General features: G+C 36.7%; 1 long non-coding RNA gene across 1 annotated transcript in view; it reads right to left on the bottom strand.

Annotated features, from left to right (window-relative positions):
- LOC129032174 (uncharacterized) overlaps positions 1 to 18,179 on the bottom strand; it is a 52,433-nt gene that overhangs the window by 2,399 nt on the left and 31,855 nt on the right. Inside the window, exon 6 of the long non-coding RNA XR_008501210.1 lies at positions 10,391 to 10,573. This is a non-coding gene — a long non-coding RNA (uncharacterized LOC129032174). The remainder of the gene's footprint in view (positions 1 to 10,390; positions 10,574 to 18,179) is intronic.

Here is an 18,179-nt window from a genome sequence, read left to right as displayed (position 1 = left end):
AAATCAACATAAAGAAAAGAACAGCATGGGGGAATGCGTAAGTGAAAGTAAAATAAAAACTTATTTTACTTATTCTTAATTAATTTAACACAACAATTTGTTCAAAATAATATCAACAATGTATTCAATTTTACAGATATAAATATAGATATGTTTACATATAAGTAAAATGAATGACAGCAATGAGGCAAGGGAGGGAAGGGAAGAATTGGAAATATCCTGTTATTACAAAGAATAACAGACAATAAATTGTGACAGAGCAAGACCCTGTTTCAAAAAACAAAAAGAAAAAAAAAGAAATTGCACTATGGTGAAGTTGTGTAGTGTTTTTTTAAAATGGGCTTGGATTTGTTGTGAATGTATATTGCACACTTTAATAATTAATTATATTAATATTAATTAATAATAATAATTATTATATTACTATATTAATAATCACTTTAAGTGTCAATAGTCTAAATAAACCAATTAAATGACAGAGATTGACGAGTAGATTAAAAAAAAAGACCTAACTACACGTTGTCTGCAAGAATTCCACTTTAAATACAGAGACATATATAGATTAAAAGTAAAAGAAGGAAGATAGATATACCATGCTAATACTAATTTAAAAAGTAAAAGTAGCTATATTAATTTCAGACAGAGCAGATTTCAGAGCAAGGAAACTTATCAGGGATAAAAAGGGGCATTATATGCCACATATCTACAACTATCTGATCTTTGACAAACCTGAGAAAAACAAGAAATGGGGAAAGGATTCCCTATTTAATAAATGGTGCTGGGAAAACTGGCTAGCCATATGTAGAAAGCTGAAACTGGATCCCTTCCTTACACCTTATACAAAAATCAATTCAAGATGGATTAAAGACTTAAACGTTAGACCTAAAACCATAAAAACCCTAGAAGAAAACCTAGGCATTACCATTCAGGACATAGGCATGGGCAAGGACTTCATGTCTAAAACACCAAAAGCAATGGCCACAAAAGCCAAAATTGATAAATGGGATCTAATTAAACTAAAGAGCTTCTGCACAGCAAAAGAAACTACCATCAGAGTGAACAGGCAACCTACAAAATGGGAGAAAATTTTCACAACCTACTCATCTGACAAAGGGCTAATATCCAGAATCTACAATGAACTCCAACAAATTTACAAGAAAAAAACAAACAACCCCATCAAAAAGTGGGCGAAGGACATGAACAGACACTTCTCAAAAGAAGACATTTATGCAGCCAAAAAACACATGAAAAAATGCTCACCATCACTGGCCATCAGAGAAATGCAAATCAAAACCACAATGAGATACCATCTCACACCAGTTAGAATGGCAATCATTAAAAAGTCCGGAAACAACAGGTGCTGGAGAGGATGTGGAGAAATAGGAACACTTTCATACTGTTGGTGGGACTGTAAACTAGTTCAACCCTTGTGGAAGTCAGTGTGGCGATTCCTCAGGGATCTAGAACTAGAAATTCCATTCGACCCAGCCATCCCATTACTGGGTATATACCCAAAGGACTATAAATCATGCTGCTATAAAGACACATGCACACGTATGTTTATTGCGGCATTATTCACAATAGCAAAGACTTGGAACCAACCCAAATGTCCAACAATGATAGACTGGATTAAGAAAATGTGGCACATATACACCATGGAATACTATGCAGCCATAAAAAATGATGAGTTCATGTCCTTTGTAGGGACATGGATGAAATTGGAAATCATCATTCTCAGTAAACTATCACAAGAACAAAAAACCAAACACCACATATTCTCACTCATAGGTGGGAATTGAACAATGAGAACACATGGACACAGGAAGGGGAACATCACACTTTGGGGACTGTTGCGGGGTGGGGGGAGGGGGGAGGGATAGCATTGGGAGATATACCTAATGCTAGATGACGAGTTAGTGGGTGCAGCGCACCAGCATGGCACATGTATACATATGTAACTTACCTGCACATTGCGCACGTGTACCATAAAACCTAAAGTATAATAATATTAATAATAAAGGGGCATTATATAATGATAAAGAGGTCAGTTCTCCAAGGAGATATAAAAACTTTAACATATATGACAACAGATTGTCAAAATATGTGAGACAAAAACTGATAGAACTGCAAGGAAAAATAGATGAATTCACTCTTGTACTTACAGACTTTAACACTCTGTCAGAAATGAACAGATCCAGCAGGCAGAAAATCAATAAGGACATAGTTTAACTCCACAGCCCCATCAGTCAACTGTATATAATTGACATCTATAGACTACTACATCCAACAACAACAGTTTACATATTTTTCTTAATTTCACATGGAACATTTATCAAGATAGATCAAATTCTGGGCTGCTGAAAACACATCTTTAGAAATTTAAAATTACAGAAATTAAAAAAGGTCTGCCCTCAGACCACAGTGGAATTAAACTAGAAATTGATAACAAAAAAGGTAGCTGGGAAATCCCCAAATACTTGGAGATTAAACAACATGTTTCTAAATAACACGTGGTCAAAGAAAAAATTTCAAGAGACGTTTAAAGATATTTTGAACTAAATGAAAATGAAAATACATCAAAATTTGGGGAATAAAGTGAAAGCAGTGCTTAGAAGGAAATTTATAGCATTGAAAGCATATATTAGAAAAAGGAAAGATTCAATAATCTAAGTCTCCACCTTAGGAAACTAGGAAAAGAATAAAAAATTAAATCCAAATTAAGCAGAAATAGTATAAAATAAGTGCAGAAATCAGTGAAATTTAAAACCAGGAAATCAACAGAGAAAATCCAGCAAAACCAGAAGCAAAAGGCCAGAAGCTGGTTTTTTTTTAAAAGATCAATACAATTGATAAGCCTCTAGCCAGGCTAAGAAAAAAAGAAGGAAGACACAAATATTAGTATCAAAAATGAAAGAAGAAACATCAGTACAGACCCCATAGACATTAAAATGATAATTAAAAATGATAATAAGTAAATATTATGATCAACTCTATACTCACTAAATTGATAACCTAGATGAAATAGACCCATTTTTTGGAAGACACAAGTTTTCAAAACCCAAACATGAAGAAATAGACAATCTAAATAGTCTGTAGCTATTAAAGAAATTAAATCAATAATAATATTCTAAAAAAGAAATGACTCATCTGTCATGAACCTACCATGACAGATGGGTTCACTGGTGAATTCTACCAAATATTTAAGAAGGACATTACATCAATTTTCTGCAATCTCTTCCTAAGGAGAGAAACAGAGGGAATACTCTTTCTATGAGACCAGCATTACCCTAAGACAAAAATCACACAGACATTACAAGAAAGGAAAACTGCAGACCAATACCTCTCATGAATTTATAAATGCAAAACTCCTCAACAAAATATTAGCAAATTGAATCCAATAATTTAAAAAAAGAAATATACAACATGACCAAGTGGAATTTATCCCATGTATGCAAGGCTGATTTAACATTTGAAAACCAATTAATGTAATTTATCACATCAAAAAGCAAAAGAAAAAATCACATAATCATATTAATAGGTGCAGAAAAAGCATTTGATAAAAATCTAACCCCCATTCATTATAAAAATTCTCAGCAAACTAGGAATAGAGTGGGAATTTCCTCAGCTTGGTAAAGAATAGCTACAAAAACCTATATCTAACATTATACTTAATGGTGACTAAGATTGGGAATAAGGCAAGCATGTCCTCTTTCATCAGTGCTTTTCAACATTGTACTGGTAGTCCTTGCTAATGCAATTAAACAAGAAAATGAAATAAATAAATGTTATAGAGATGGAGATTAAACAAGTAAAATTTTCTTTGTTTGAAGATAACATGATTTCTTCCATAAAAAATCTGAGAGTCAACAACAAAAACTCCTGGAACTTATGAATGATTATAGAAAGCTTGCAAAATACAAAGTTAATATACAAAAGTCAATTGCTTTCTTATATACCAGCAATGAACAAGAGGAATTTGAAATTAAAAACATATATCAATTCTTTTCAACTTGATCTGTAGGTTTAATGCAATCCCAATAAAAATTTTATGAATATCAGCAAAATGATTCTAAAGTTTATATGGAGAGGGAAAAGACCCAGTCAACTCAATATTGCAGGAGAAGAACAAAGTTAAAGGACTGACACTACCCAATTTCAAGACTTACTATACAGCTATAGTAGTCCAGATAGTGTGGTGGTGTTGAAAAAACAGATAAATAGACCAGTAGGCAAGAACAGAGAGCCCAGAAATGGCTGAAAACTCCCCAAATTTGGGGGAGAGAAATGGACATCTAGATTTATAAGGTGCAAAAATCCCCAAATAGTTTGAACCAGAAAAGGAATACACTGAGACACAGTATAATTAAGTTGTCAAAAAGACAAAGAGAGAAAATTTTGAAATCAGGAAGAAAAAATTGACTCCCATCACATACAGGTAAAGTACCATAAGACTATCAGACAATTTCTGAGCAGAAACTTTGCAGGCCAGGACAGAGTGGGATGATATATTCAGAGTGCTGAAAGGGGGGGAAAAAACTGTCAACCAAGAATGCTTTACTGGCAAAGCTGTGTTTCAGAAATGAAAGAGAGATAAAGACTTTACCAAACAAACAAAAACTGGAGGCATTCAATACCACTAGACTTGACTTACAAGAAATAATAAAGATGCCAGGTACAGTGGTTCATGCCTGTAGCCCCAGCACATTGGGAGTCTGAGGTGGGAGGATCACTTGAGCTTGGGAGGTCAAGGCTACAATGAGCTGTGATTGTGCCATTGCACTTCACATGGGCAACAGAGAAAGACTCTGTCTCAAAAATAATAGGAAAAAAATCGACCAGGTTTGGTGGCTCATGCCTGTAATCTCAGCACTTTGGGATGCTGAGGTGGGTGAATCACTTGAGGTCAGGAGTTTGAGACCAACCTGGCCAACACAGTGAAACCCCGTCTCTACTAAAAATACAAACAACTTTAGCCAGGGGTGGTGGCAGATGCCTATAATTCCAGCTACTCAGGAGACTGAGGCAAGAGAATTGCTTGAACCTGGGAGGCAGAGATTGCAGTGAGCCGAGATCATGCCACTGCACCCCAGTCTGGGCAACAGAGTGAGACTCTGTCTCAAAAAAAGAAAAGGAAAAAAATAATAAAGGAAGTTCTTCAAGCTGAAAAGAAAAGGATGCTAATTAAAAATGTAAAAACATGACTGTACAAAGCTCATTAGCAAAAAAAGTATAGTTAAATTCAGAATTCTGTAATATTGTAATTGTGCATAAACTACTTTCAACTCTAGTAAAAGAGTGAAAGACAAATGTATTTTTGAAACTACAATAATTTGTTAATGGATACATAATATTTAAAAATTTACATTGTAACATCAGTAAGTTGAAACATGTGTGGAGGGGAAGTAAAGTATAGAATTTGTATATGCAAATGAAGTTGTATGAACTTAAAATTGGTTGTTATAACTATAATGTTTTATGTAGCCTCATGGTAACCACAATAAAAAAACCTGTAGTAGATACACAAAAGATTCAGAGAAAGAAATCAGAGCCTGTCACCACAAAAAGTAATCAAATTGTAAGGGAAGACAGCAAGAGAGAACGAAAGGAACAAAGGAATTGCAAAACAGTCAGAAAGCAATTAACAAAATGTCATTAGCAAATCCTTACCTATCAATAATTACTTTAAATATAAATGAATTAAATTCTTCAATCAAAAGACATAGAGTAGCTAGATGGATGAAAAAAAAAAGGCTGACGCCTGTAATCCCAGCACTTTGGGAGGCCGAGGCAGGCGGATCACGAGGTCAGAAAATCGAGACCATCCTGGCTAACACGGTGAAACCCCGTCTCTACTAAAAATACAAAAAATTAGCCGGGTGTGGTGGTGGGCACCTGTAGTCCCAGCTCCTCGGGAGGCTGAGGCTGGAGAATGGCATGAACCTGGGAGGCAGAGCTTGCAGTGAGCCTAGATCGTGCCACTGCACTCCAGCCTGGGCGACAGAGCAAGACTCCATCTCAAAAAAAAAAAAAAAAACAAGATCCAAGTACATCCTGCCCACAAGAGACTCACTTTAGCTTTAAGAACGTGCATAGGCTGAAAGGTGAAAAAAATAGAAAAAAAAATTCCATGCAAATGGTAACCAAAATAAAGCAGGGTGGCTACATTTACATTAGAAAAAAATAGCCTTTCAATAAAAAACTGTCAACAAAGACAATAGATCATCACAGAATGTTAAATGGGTCAACTCATCAAGAATATATAACAATTATAACTATATCTGCACTAAACATAAGAGCACTTAACTATATAAAACAAATATTAAAGTAACTGAAAAGAGAAATAAACAGCAATATAGTAATAGTAGAATACTTTAATACCCCACTCTCAACAATGGATAGATCAACCACATAGGAAAATCAATAAGCAAGCAGTGGATTTGAACACCATTGTATAATCAATGGACCTAACAGACACATATAGGATATTTTATCCAACAGCAACAGAGTATACCTTTTTCTCAAGTGCATATGGGACAGTCTCCAGGATAAATTATATGTTTCAAGAAGACTGAAATCATATCAAGTATCTTTTCTGACCACAAAGGTAGGAAACTAGAAATCAGTAACAAGAAGAAAATTAGAAAATTTACAACTCCATGGAAATGAAGCAACATGCTCCTGAATGACCAATAGGTCAAAAAGAAATCAAAAGGGAAATTAAAACTATTATGAGATAAACAAAATTGAAAACGCGACAAACTAAAAGATATGGATGCAGCAAAAGCAGTTCTAAAAGGAAAGTTTAGGCCGGGCGTGATAGCTCACACCTGTAATCTCAGCACTTTGGGAGACCAAGGCAGGTGGATCACCTGAGGTCGGGAGTTTGAGACCAGCCTGACCAATATGGTGAAACCCCATCTCTACTAAAAATACAAAATTAGTCGGGCATGGTGGCACATGCCTGTAATCCCAGGTACTTGGGAGGCTGAGGCAGGAGAATCGCTCAAACCTGGGAGGAAGAGGCAGTGATGAGCCGAGATTACGCCATTGCATTCCAGCCTGGGCAACAAGAGTGAAACTCTGTCTCAAAAAAATAAATAAATAAAAAATAAAAAAATAAAAAATAAAAGGAAAGTGTATAGCTATAAATGCCTATATTTAAAAAGAAAGATATCAAATAAATAATCTAACTTTACACTTTAAGGAACTAGAAAAACAAGAACAAACCAAGCCCAAAGTTAGCAGAAGAAAGAAAATAATAAAGATTAGTGCTAAAATAAATAACATAAAAACAGAGAAACAATGAAAAAGAATAAAACAAAGGGTTAGTTTTAACAAAAATAAACAAAATTGATACACCTTTAGCTAGACTAACCAAAAAAAGGGATGACTCAAATAAATTAAAAGAACAAAGAGGAGACATTACAAATGATACCACAGAAATACAAAAAAGACCACTATGAACAACTATATACCAATGAATTGTATAATCTAGAAGAAATGGATAAATTCTTAGAAACATATGATCTATGGATACTGAATCAGAATCATGAAAAAAATAGAAAGCCTGAACAGACCAATAACAAATATGAAGATTGAATTGGTAATCAAAAACCTCCCAACAGGCCAAAGCCCAGGAGCATAAGTCTTTACTGGTGATTTCTACCAAAATTTAAAGAATACTTGATGCTAAGTGTTCTTCAATTCTCTTAAAAAATTGAAGACGAAGAAACAGTTCCAACCTCATTTTATGAGGCCAGTATTATCCTCATAATAAAGCTAGATAAAGACATTACAAGAAAAGAAAAGTACAGGTCAATATCCCTGATGAACATAGATGCAAAAAATTTTGACAAAATACTAGCAACCAAATTCAACAGCACATTAGAAGAATCATACACCCTGATCAAGTGAGATTTATCCCCGTAATGCAAGGATGCTTCAACATGCACAAATCAATAAATGTGATACACCATATTAACAAAATGATGGAGAAAAAGCATGATTATCTCAATACATGCATAAAAAGCATTGACAATATTCAACATCTTTTTATGATAAAACCTCTCAACAAATTGATATAAAAATAATGCACCTTAACATAAAAAGGCCGTATATGTAAAACTCACAGATAATATTATATACTCAACTATGAAAAACTAAAAGCTTTTCCTTTAAGATCAGAAATAGGACAAGAGTGCTCACTCTCATCAATTCTATTCAACGTAGTACTGGAAGTTCTAGCCAGAGAAATTAGGCAAGGAAAAGAAATAAAAGGCATCCAAATCAGAAAGGAAGAAGTAAAATTATTCTGTTTACAGATAACATGATTTTATGTATAGGAAATCCTAAAGACCATACCAAACAACTTTAGTATCTAAAACTAAACTAAAATTAATAAATGAATTCAGTAAAGTTGCAGGATACAAAATCAATATACAAAATCAGTTGCATTTCTACACATTAATGACAAAAATATCTGAAAAAGATATAAAGAAAAGAATTCCATTTATAATAGCATCAAAACATAAAATACTTAAGAAAAAATTTACTTAAGGAAATGAGAGATATATGCACTGAAAACTATAATATAGTGATGGAAGAAATTGACGAAGGCACAATTAAATGGAAAGATATCCCATGTTCATGGGTTGGAAGAATTAGTACTGTTAAAATGCCCATACTACCCAAAGTTTTCTATAGATTCAATAGAATCCCTATCAAAATTTCAATGGCATTTGAAATTTGCAATTTCAAATTGAAATTTGAAATTGCAGAAATAGAACAAACAATTTTAAAGTTCATATGGAATCATGAAAGACCCTGAATAGCCAAAGAAATCTCGAGAAGGAATAAAACTGGAGGCATCATCACACTTCTTGCTTTCAAACTGTATTACAAAGCTATAGTAATAAAAGCAATATCTTACTGGCATAAAATCAGAGACTCAAAATAATCAAAAATAAAGTTATTCCATATTTATCCTGGAATAAATCCTGTCCATATGCCAATGGAATAATAGATAGCCCAGAAATAAACTTATGCATATATGGTCAAATAATATTTGTTAAGGGTATCAAGAATAACAACGGGAAAGGATGGTCTTTTCAACAAGTGGTGTTGTGTTGAGAAAACTGTAATGTCCACATGTAAAAAAATGAAATTGGACCCCTATCTAATAACACTCACAAAAATTGACTCAAGATAGATTAAAGACTTAAACATAAGACCTGCAACTTAAAACTCATAGACAAAAACATAGGAGAAAAGCTTCTTGACAATGATCTTGGCAGTGATTTTTTGGATATGATACGAAAAGCATGGGCAACAAAAGTAAAAAGAAACAAGTGGAAATACATCAAACTAAAAGTTTCTGCACAGCAAAGGAAACAATTAAATAAAAGGTCACCTATAAAATAAAAGAAAATATCTGTAAACCATATATCCAGTAAGGGGTTAATATCTAAAATACATAAAGAACTCATAGAACTCAGTAAAAAACAAAACAAAACAAAACAAAATAGCAACAATACAAATGGCCAATAGGTATATGAAAAGGCGCTCAATATCACTGATCAACAGAGAAATGCAAATCAAAACCACAATGAGGTATGAGGTACTACCTCACATCTATTAATATGGCTACTATTAAAAAAGACAAGAGATACAAGTGTTGATGAAGATGTGGAGAAAAGAGAACCTTGTGCACTGTCGGTGTGAATGTAAATTGGTATAGCCATTATGAAAACAGTATAGAGGTTTCTCAAAAAATTAATAATAGAACTGTCATTGATCAAGCAATCCCACTCATGGAAATATATCCAAAGAAAATGAAATTTGTATGTCAAATATAGATATCTGCACTCCCATGTTCATTGCAGAATTATTCACAACAGTCAAGACAGGGAAACAACTTAAGTGTCTGTTGAGAGATGAATGAATTTCATACATACATGATGAAATATTATTTAGTCATAAAAAGGAATAAAATCCTATCATTTGGGCGAAATGAGAAGATGTTGGTCAAAGCGTACAAATGTTCAGTTATAAGATGAATAAATTTTGGAGATCTGATTTACAACAGGTGACTATAGTTAACAATAGTGTATTGTATATTTGAAAATTTCTGAGTGTTATAGATTTCAAGTGTTGTCACTACACAAACAAAATCATAATTCTGTGAAGCGATAGATGTGTTAATTAACCTGAGGGTGGTAATTATCTCACATCGTATGTGTATGTCAGATCATCACATTATACACCTTAAATATATACAATTTTATTTGTCAATTACACCTCAATAAACTAGGTTAAAAAGAACAAAAAACAAAAAAACTGATTACTTGTAAACCAGCAAGCACCATGACCTCATCTAGGGCAAATTAGGTACCTCTGCAGCCAGGTGATGCTGTCTTGCAATAGAGTCCTTTGGCTTTTTCTGGATACCATAAGTTTACCAGTAGATGTGATGATGGGTTGTCCTTTCTAGCCAGGTCACAAACAGCCACACTTAATGTTCTTCAAATACAGAAAGTGATTTTTAGCTTCAAGTCTTATTCATGCCATTTCCTCCCTATCAAGAATAGCTTTGTATCAGTCAGAATCCTGGCAACAGGATCACTACATAAATTTCAGGGCCCACTGAAAGAAGAAAATGCAGGGCCTCTTGTTCAAATATATTAAGAATTCCAAGACTGTTGCAGAAGAGCATTAAACCAAGCACGGGATCTTTCTGAGCATGGAGCCCCATGTGACTGCACAGGAAACAGACAGCACATTCACCTGGAATTTTGAGGTGACTTTTAAGTTAAGGGATAATTTGCAGAGATGTGTGCAGAGCTGAGAAATCAATAATGTATATTGAAGTACCAAGACATTAGCTAGCAGCAGCAGCAAACTTTTGCCATCCTAAGCCTGAAGGGACACAGGAGAATAAGGAGTGGCCAGAACCTCATTGAGAGCTAAAGCAATAAATAAACAGCCACCCCCAAATAGATGTAGCTATAGAGAAACAAAACTACTGCCAGAATTATGGCAACACACAGGGGAAGTGGGAAAAATAATAACCTGTTACCTCTCCCTTTGCACCTTCAATGTCCAGGTGGTACCTATTATTGGCTGAGTCCAATCAGAAGCCAGAGGGCAAGGGAGCCAGCCCCTGGGTAATCTGGTTTCTGGACAGCCTCATGGAGACTGGAAGAGAATAAAGAAAAATGGAGAATGAATCTGGAAGCAAATATTTTAACCAGCACGATTTTCAGCTGTTTTGCCTGTTTACACATTTTCTATTCTCTAGAAGAATTCTCATCAGCTTCAGCTACATGTTAGAATTATCTGGGGAGCTTTAAAAACTTTTATCACCTAGGTTCCAATCCTGGAGATTCTGGTTTAAATGATCTGGTGTACAGCTTGGATATCAGGATGTCTAAAGTCTTCCCAGGTGTTTCTGATGGGCAGCCAAGGTTGAGCTTTAGAGCAGTGTTTCTCAATCTCAGCAGATTGACATTTTGGGCCAGATAATCTTTTGTTGTGGAGGGATGTCTTGCACATTGTAGAATGTGTCCTTCATCCACCAGATGCCAGTAGCTCCCCCACCCACACTTTGTGACCACCAAAAATATCTGCAGACATTGCCAAATGTCCCCTGGGAGCAATGTTGCTTGCCCCACCCCTGTTTGAAAACCACTGCTTTGGAACAGGGGTTCTCAGAGTGTGGTCCCTGCACCGGCAGCGTCAGCAGAGCAGGTGGAGGTGAGGTTGAGAAGTTGTTAGAAATGCAAATTCTCAGCCCCCATCCCAGACTTAACTGCGTAGAAAACTCTGGGGTGGGGTGCCAGATAATTCTGATGCATGCTCAAGTTAGAACCACTGCTTTAGAGCCTGAATTGAGTTTCTATTCTTCAGAAAGAACTTTAAAAAACAAAATCTGTGTCAGCTTTTACCTATAAACTTGTACCTTTTATTTGAACTTCTAGGGTACTATTTTCTGTATTTCTCATGTTAATAATCATATGTTTGTTACCAAATCAGTAACTTTGACACTGGGTTATTTTAGGTAAGTTTCTTCTCCTTAACAAGATTTCGTGCTCTTCAAGAACAAGGACTGCCAAGATGACATTCAGCAGACTTTACAGCCTAGTCCTGCTTGGGGAGGAGGTGGAGGTCACCTGGGGAAATGACTCTAGGAGAACCGACCTTAAATTCACTCATTTCCCAGGTAAGCACTTAGAAGTGTATCAGGGAAATGCTTCTCAGACTTTCATGTGCAAATAAATCTGGAGATGTTAAAATGCAGATTGTGGATCACAACATACTTTCAGTGGCAAGGTGCTTAAGTGCTCACCAGTCAGTCATTTGCACCTATTAAGTCAGACAGTCCAACAGTCAGAGACTACAGAACAACTGGGTGGCGCTGGAGGTTAAAACCTTCCTGAAAATGGCAAAAGGAGCTTCTAGAAGGACCCAAAATGATTCATACCCTTGTTAGCTGATTTCATTTGGCAGTGATTGATCATCTTAATATAGTTATGTTCTTGTAGCTTTTACCGATATTAAAGGAACTTTGTTCTTTGTGCCTTCTAGTACCTTTCTGTCAACCACTGAGCCCTTGTAACAACTGTCAAAGTCTATATAGCATTCTTTTGCTTTCTCTCAACTCCAATTTAGTGTTATATATTTGATTAATGCTTAATAAAATAGATGAATAGGAGGGGGGGATCATGGCAGACGGGAGGCAGGACTAGATTACAACTCCTACTCGGACAGACAGAGCAGTGTTTGGAGGTTCACATTGTGAATTTTTGCTTCAAAACGACTGCAGGAATAAATCAGAAAACCTGAGAGGACCCACCCTGAAGGAATCAGAATGCTCCTGCAGAACCCAGGAGACACCCCATATTACTGTGAGTGTCCAAACTGTAGAACTGGGAAAGGGAGATCATCCACCTCTGAACACACACCCCCACTGGGGAAATGGAAGCCCTAGGTTACAGAAGATTTTGACCTTACCTGGAGTTGAGTCAATTTAGAGAGTCGAGAGAAATACAGGTGTAGAGGAAACAGCAGGAAAAGCCATGGGAGATCTGTGAGGCCCCTAGCAAGCCATTTTTGCCTGGCCTCACAGGGGTCCATTGGGAGGGTGGCCAGAGGTGATGGGAAAAGGCCACAGGGAGAAGGAAGTCTCCAGCAGAACTTTGTAACACTTTGAACTGATTGAGAAGCCTCCTGGCCAGAACTTGGGGAGGGCGTGAATCCAGTGTGCAGACTCCACAGGCAGAGGAAGAAGGAAAGCCATATTTGCTTCTGCAGCTGGGCACGTGGCCCTGCTCACCCACTGCCTGGAAACAGACTTGATGTTGTTGCGGGGAGCATGGTGGGAGTGAGACTGGCCTTTTGGATTGTGTGGGAGCTGGGTAAGGCCCGTGACTGCTGGCTTTCCCCCACTTCCCTAAAAACCTTCATGACACAGTAAAGACAGTTGTAATCCTCCTAGGGCCATAACTGCATTGACCTGGGAACCTCACCCCCAACCCCAGCAGCAGCCGCAGCAAGACCCACCCAAGGAGAGTCTGAGCTCAGACATGCCTAACCCTACCCCTACCCGGTGGTCCTTCCCTACCCACCAAAGACAAAGGGCATATACTCTTGGGAGTTCTAAGGCCCTGCCCACCACCTGTTCCTCCCCTTACTACCACAGCTGATGCTCTCTGGAAAGTGCCATCTCCTGGCAGAAGGCCAGCCAGCACAAAAATAGTGCATTAAACAACCAAAGCTAAGGACCCTCACAGAGTCCATTTCACCCCCCTGCCACTTCCATCAGAACAAGTGCTGTTATCCATGACTGAGAGACCCACAGACAGTTCACATCACAGGACTCTGTGCAGACAACCCCCAGTACCAGCCTAGAGCCTGGTAAACTTGCTGGGTGGCTAGATGCAAAAGCAAGAAAACAGTTACTACAGCTTGGCTCTCAGAAAGACACATCCATAGGAAAAGGGAGAGACTGCTACATCAAGGGAACACCCTGTGGGACAAAATAATCTGAACAACAGCCTTCAGCCTTAGACCTTTCATCTGACAGAAACCACCCAAATGGGAAGAAACCAGAAAACCGACTCTGGTAATATGACAAATGAGGTTCTTTAACATTCCCCCAAAATCACACTAGCTCACCAGCAATGGACCCAAACCAAGAAGAAATCCCTGATTTACCTGAAAAAGAATTTAGGAGGTTAGTTATTAAGCTAATCAGGGAGGGACCAGAGAAAGGCTAAGCCCAGTGCAAGGAAATCCAAAAAATGATACAAGAAGTGAAGGAAGAAATATTCAAGGAAATAGATGGAATAAATAAAAACATTCAAAGCTTCAGAAAATAATGGATACACTTATAAAAATGCAAAATACTCTGGAAAGTCTCAGCAATAGAATTGAACAAGTAGAATAAAGAAATTCAGAGCTTGAAGACAAGGTCTTCAAATTAACCCAATCTAACAAAGACAAAGAGAAAAGAATAAGAAAATATGAACAAAGCTTCCAAGAGTTATGGGATTATGTTAAACAACCAAACCTAAGAATAATTGGTGTTCCTGAGGAAGAATAGAAATCTAAAAGTTTGGAAAACATATTTGGGGGAATAATTGAGGAAAACTTCCCCAGCCTTGCTAGAGACCTAGATAGCCAAATACAAGAAGCACAAAAATACCTGGGAAATTCATCACAAAAAGATCATCACCTAGGCACATTTTCCTCAGGTTATCTAAAGTTAAGACAGAGGAAAGAATCCTAAGAACTGTGAGACAAAAGCACCAGGTAACCTATAAAGGAAAGCCTATAAGATTAGCAGCAGATTTCTCAGCAGAAATCCTACAGGCTAGAAGGGATTGGGGTCCTATCTTCGGCCTCCTCAAACAAAACAATTATCAGCCAAGAATTTTGTACCCAGTGAAACTAAGCTTCATATATGAAGGAAAGACACAGTCTTTTTCAGACAAACAAATGCTTAGAGAGTTCACCACTAACAAGCCACCACTACAAAAACTGCTAAAAGGAGCTCTAAACCATGAAACAAATCCTGGAAACACATCAAAACAGAACCTCTTTAAAGCATAAATCTCACAAGACCTATAAAACAAAAATACAATTTAAAAAACAAAAACAGGTCGGCCGCAGTGGCTCACACTTGTAATCCCAGCACTTTGGGAGGCCGAGGCGGGTGGATCATGAGGTCAGGAGATGGAGACCATCTTGGCTAACATGGTGAAACCCTGTCTCTACTAAAAATACAAAAAAAAAAAAAACATTAGGCAGGCTTGGTGGTGGGTGCCTGTAGTCCCAGCTACTCGGGAGGCTGAGGCGGGAGAACGGCATGAAGCCGGGAGGCGGAGCTTGCAGTGAGCTGAGATGGCACCACTGCACTCCAGCCTGGGTGACAGAGCAAGACTCCATCTCAAAAAAACAAAAACAAAAACAAAACTTTGAACAAACAAAAAAACCCCAAATAACCAAAAACCAAGATATACAAGCAACAAATAGCATGATGAATGAAATGGTACCTCACATCTCAATACTAACATTGAATGTAAATGGCCTAATTGCTCCACTTAAAAGATATGGAATTGCAGAATGGATAGGAATTCAACAACCATCTGGTGCCTTCAGGAGACTTACCTAACATATAAGGACTCGCACAAACTTAAGGTAAAGTGGTGGAAAAAGACATTTCATGCAAATGGACACCAAAAGTGAGCAGGAGTAGCTATTCTTATGTCAGACAAAACAAACTTTAAAGCAACAGCAGTTAAAAAAGACAAAAAGGGACGTTGTATAATGATAAAGGCCTTGTCCAAAAGGAAAATATCACAATCCTAAACACATGTGCACCTAACACTGGAGCTCCCAAATTTATAAAACAATTACTAACAGACTGAAGAAATGAGACAGACAGCAACACAATAATAGTTAGGGGACTTCAATACTCCACTGACAGCACTAGACAGGTCATCAAGACAGAAAGTCAACAAAAGAAACAATGCATTTAAACTATACCCTGGAACAAATGCACTTAACAGACGTGTACAGAACATTCCATCCAACAACCCCAGAGTATACATTCTATTCAACAGCACATGGAACTTTCTCCAGGATAGACCATATGATAGGCCACAAAACAAGCCTCAATAAATTTAAGAAAATTGAAATCATATCAAGCACTCTCTCAGACCACAGTAGAATAAAACTGGAAATCAACCCCAAAAAGAACCTCTAAAACCATGCAAATACATGGAAATTAAATAACTTGCTCCTGAATGATCATTGGGTCAAAAATGAAATCAAGATGGAAATTTAAAAATTCTTTGAACTGAACCACAATAGTGACACAACTTATCAAAATCTCTGTGACACAGCAAAGGCAGTGCTAAGAGGAAGGTTCATAGTCTTAAATGCCCACATCAAAAAGTCTGAAAGAGCACAAACAGACAATCTAAGGTCACACCTCAAGCAACTAGAGAAACAAGAACAACCAAACCCAAACCCAGCAGAAGAAAGGAAATAACCAAGATCAGAGCAGAACTAAATGAAATTCAAACAAACAAGCAAACAAACAAAAATACAAAAAATAAATAAAATGAAAAGCTGATTCTTTGAAAAGATAAGTAAAATTGATAGACCATTAGCAAGATTAACCAGGAAAAGAAGAGTGAAAATCCAAATAAGCTCAATGAGAAATGAAACAGAGATACTACAACTGATACCACAGAAATACAAAAGATTATTCAAGGCTACTATGAACACCTTTATGTGCACAAGCTGGAGAACCTAAAAGAGATGGATAAATTCCTGGAAAGATACAACCCTCCTAGCTTAAATGAGGATGAATTAGATACCCTAAACATACTGATATCAAGCAATGAGATTGAAATGGTAATTTAAAAATTGCCAACAAAAAAAAAGTCCAGGACCAGACGGATTCACAGCAGCATTCTACCAAACATTCAAAGAAGAATTGGTATCAATTCTATTGACAGTATTCCACAAGCTAGAGAAAGAGGGAACCCTCCCTAAATCATTCTGTGAAGCCAGTATCACCCTAATACCAAAATCAGGAAAGGACATAACCAAAAAAGAAAACTACAGGCCAATATCCCTGATGAACATAGATGCTAAAATCCTTAACCACATACTAGCTAACTGAATCCAACAACATATCAAAAAGATAATCCACCATGATCAATTGGGTTTCATACCAGGGATGCAGGGATGGTTTAACATATGCAAGTCAATAAATGTGATACACCACATAAGCAGAGTTAAAAACAAAAATCACATGACCATCTCAATAGATGCAGATAAAGCATTCGACAACATCCAGTATCCCTTTATGATTAAAACTCTCAGCAAAATTGGCATACAAGGGACATATCTTAATGTAATAAAAGCCATATATGACAAACCCACAGCCAATATAATACTGAATGGAGAAAACTTGAAAGCATTCCCTCTGAGAACTGGAACAAGGTGAGGATGCCCACTCTCACCACTCCTCTTCAGCATAGTACTGGAAGTCCTAGCCAGAGCAATCAGACAAGAGAAAGAAATAAAGAGCATCCAAATTGGTAAAGAGGAAGTCAAACTGTTGCTCTTCGCTGATGATATGATTGTTTACCTAGAAAACCCTGAAGACTCCTACAGAAAGCTGTTAGAACTGATAAAGGAATTCAGCAAAGTTTCCAGATACAAAATTAATGTACACAAATCAGTAGCTCTTCTATACACCAACAGTGACCAAGCTGAGAATCAAATAAATAACTCAACCTCTTTTACAATAGCTGCAAAAAATAAATAAAATAAAATTCTTAGGAACATACCTAACGAAGGAGGTGAAAGACCTCTACAAGGAAAACTATAAAACACTGCTGAAAGAAATCATAGATGACACAAACAAATGGAAACACATCCCATACTCATGGATGAGTAAAATCAATATTGTGAAAATGACCATACTGCCCAAAGCAATCTGCAGATTCAACACAATTCCCATCAAAATACCATCATCATTCTTCACAAAATTAGAAAAAGCAATTCTAAAATTCATATGGAACCAAAAAAGAGCCCACATAGCCAAAGCAAGACAACAAAAAGAACAAATCTGGAGGCATCACATTACCTGATTTCAAAATATA

This window comes from Pongo pygmaeus, chromosome 11 (genome assembly GCF_028885625.2).
Source record: "Pongo pygmaeus isolate AG05252 chromosome 11, NHGRI_mPonPyg2-v2.0_pri, whole genome shotgun sequence".
In the NCBI taxonomy this organism is placed as follows: domain Eukaryota; kingdom Metazoa; phylum Chordata; class Mammalia; order Primates; family Hominidae; genus Pongo; species Pongo pygmaeus.
This window is presented reverse-complemented; position numbering and strand designations above follow the sequence as displayed.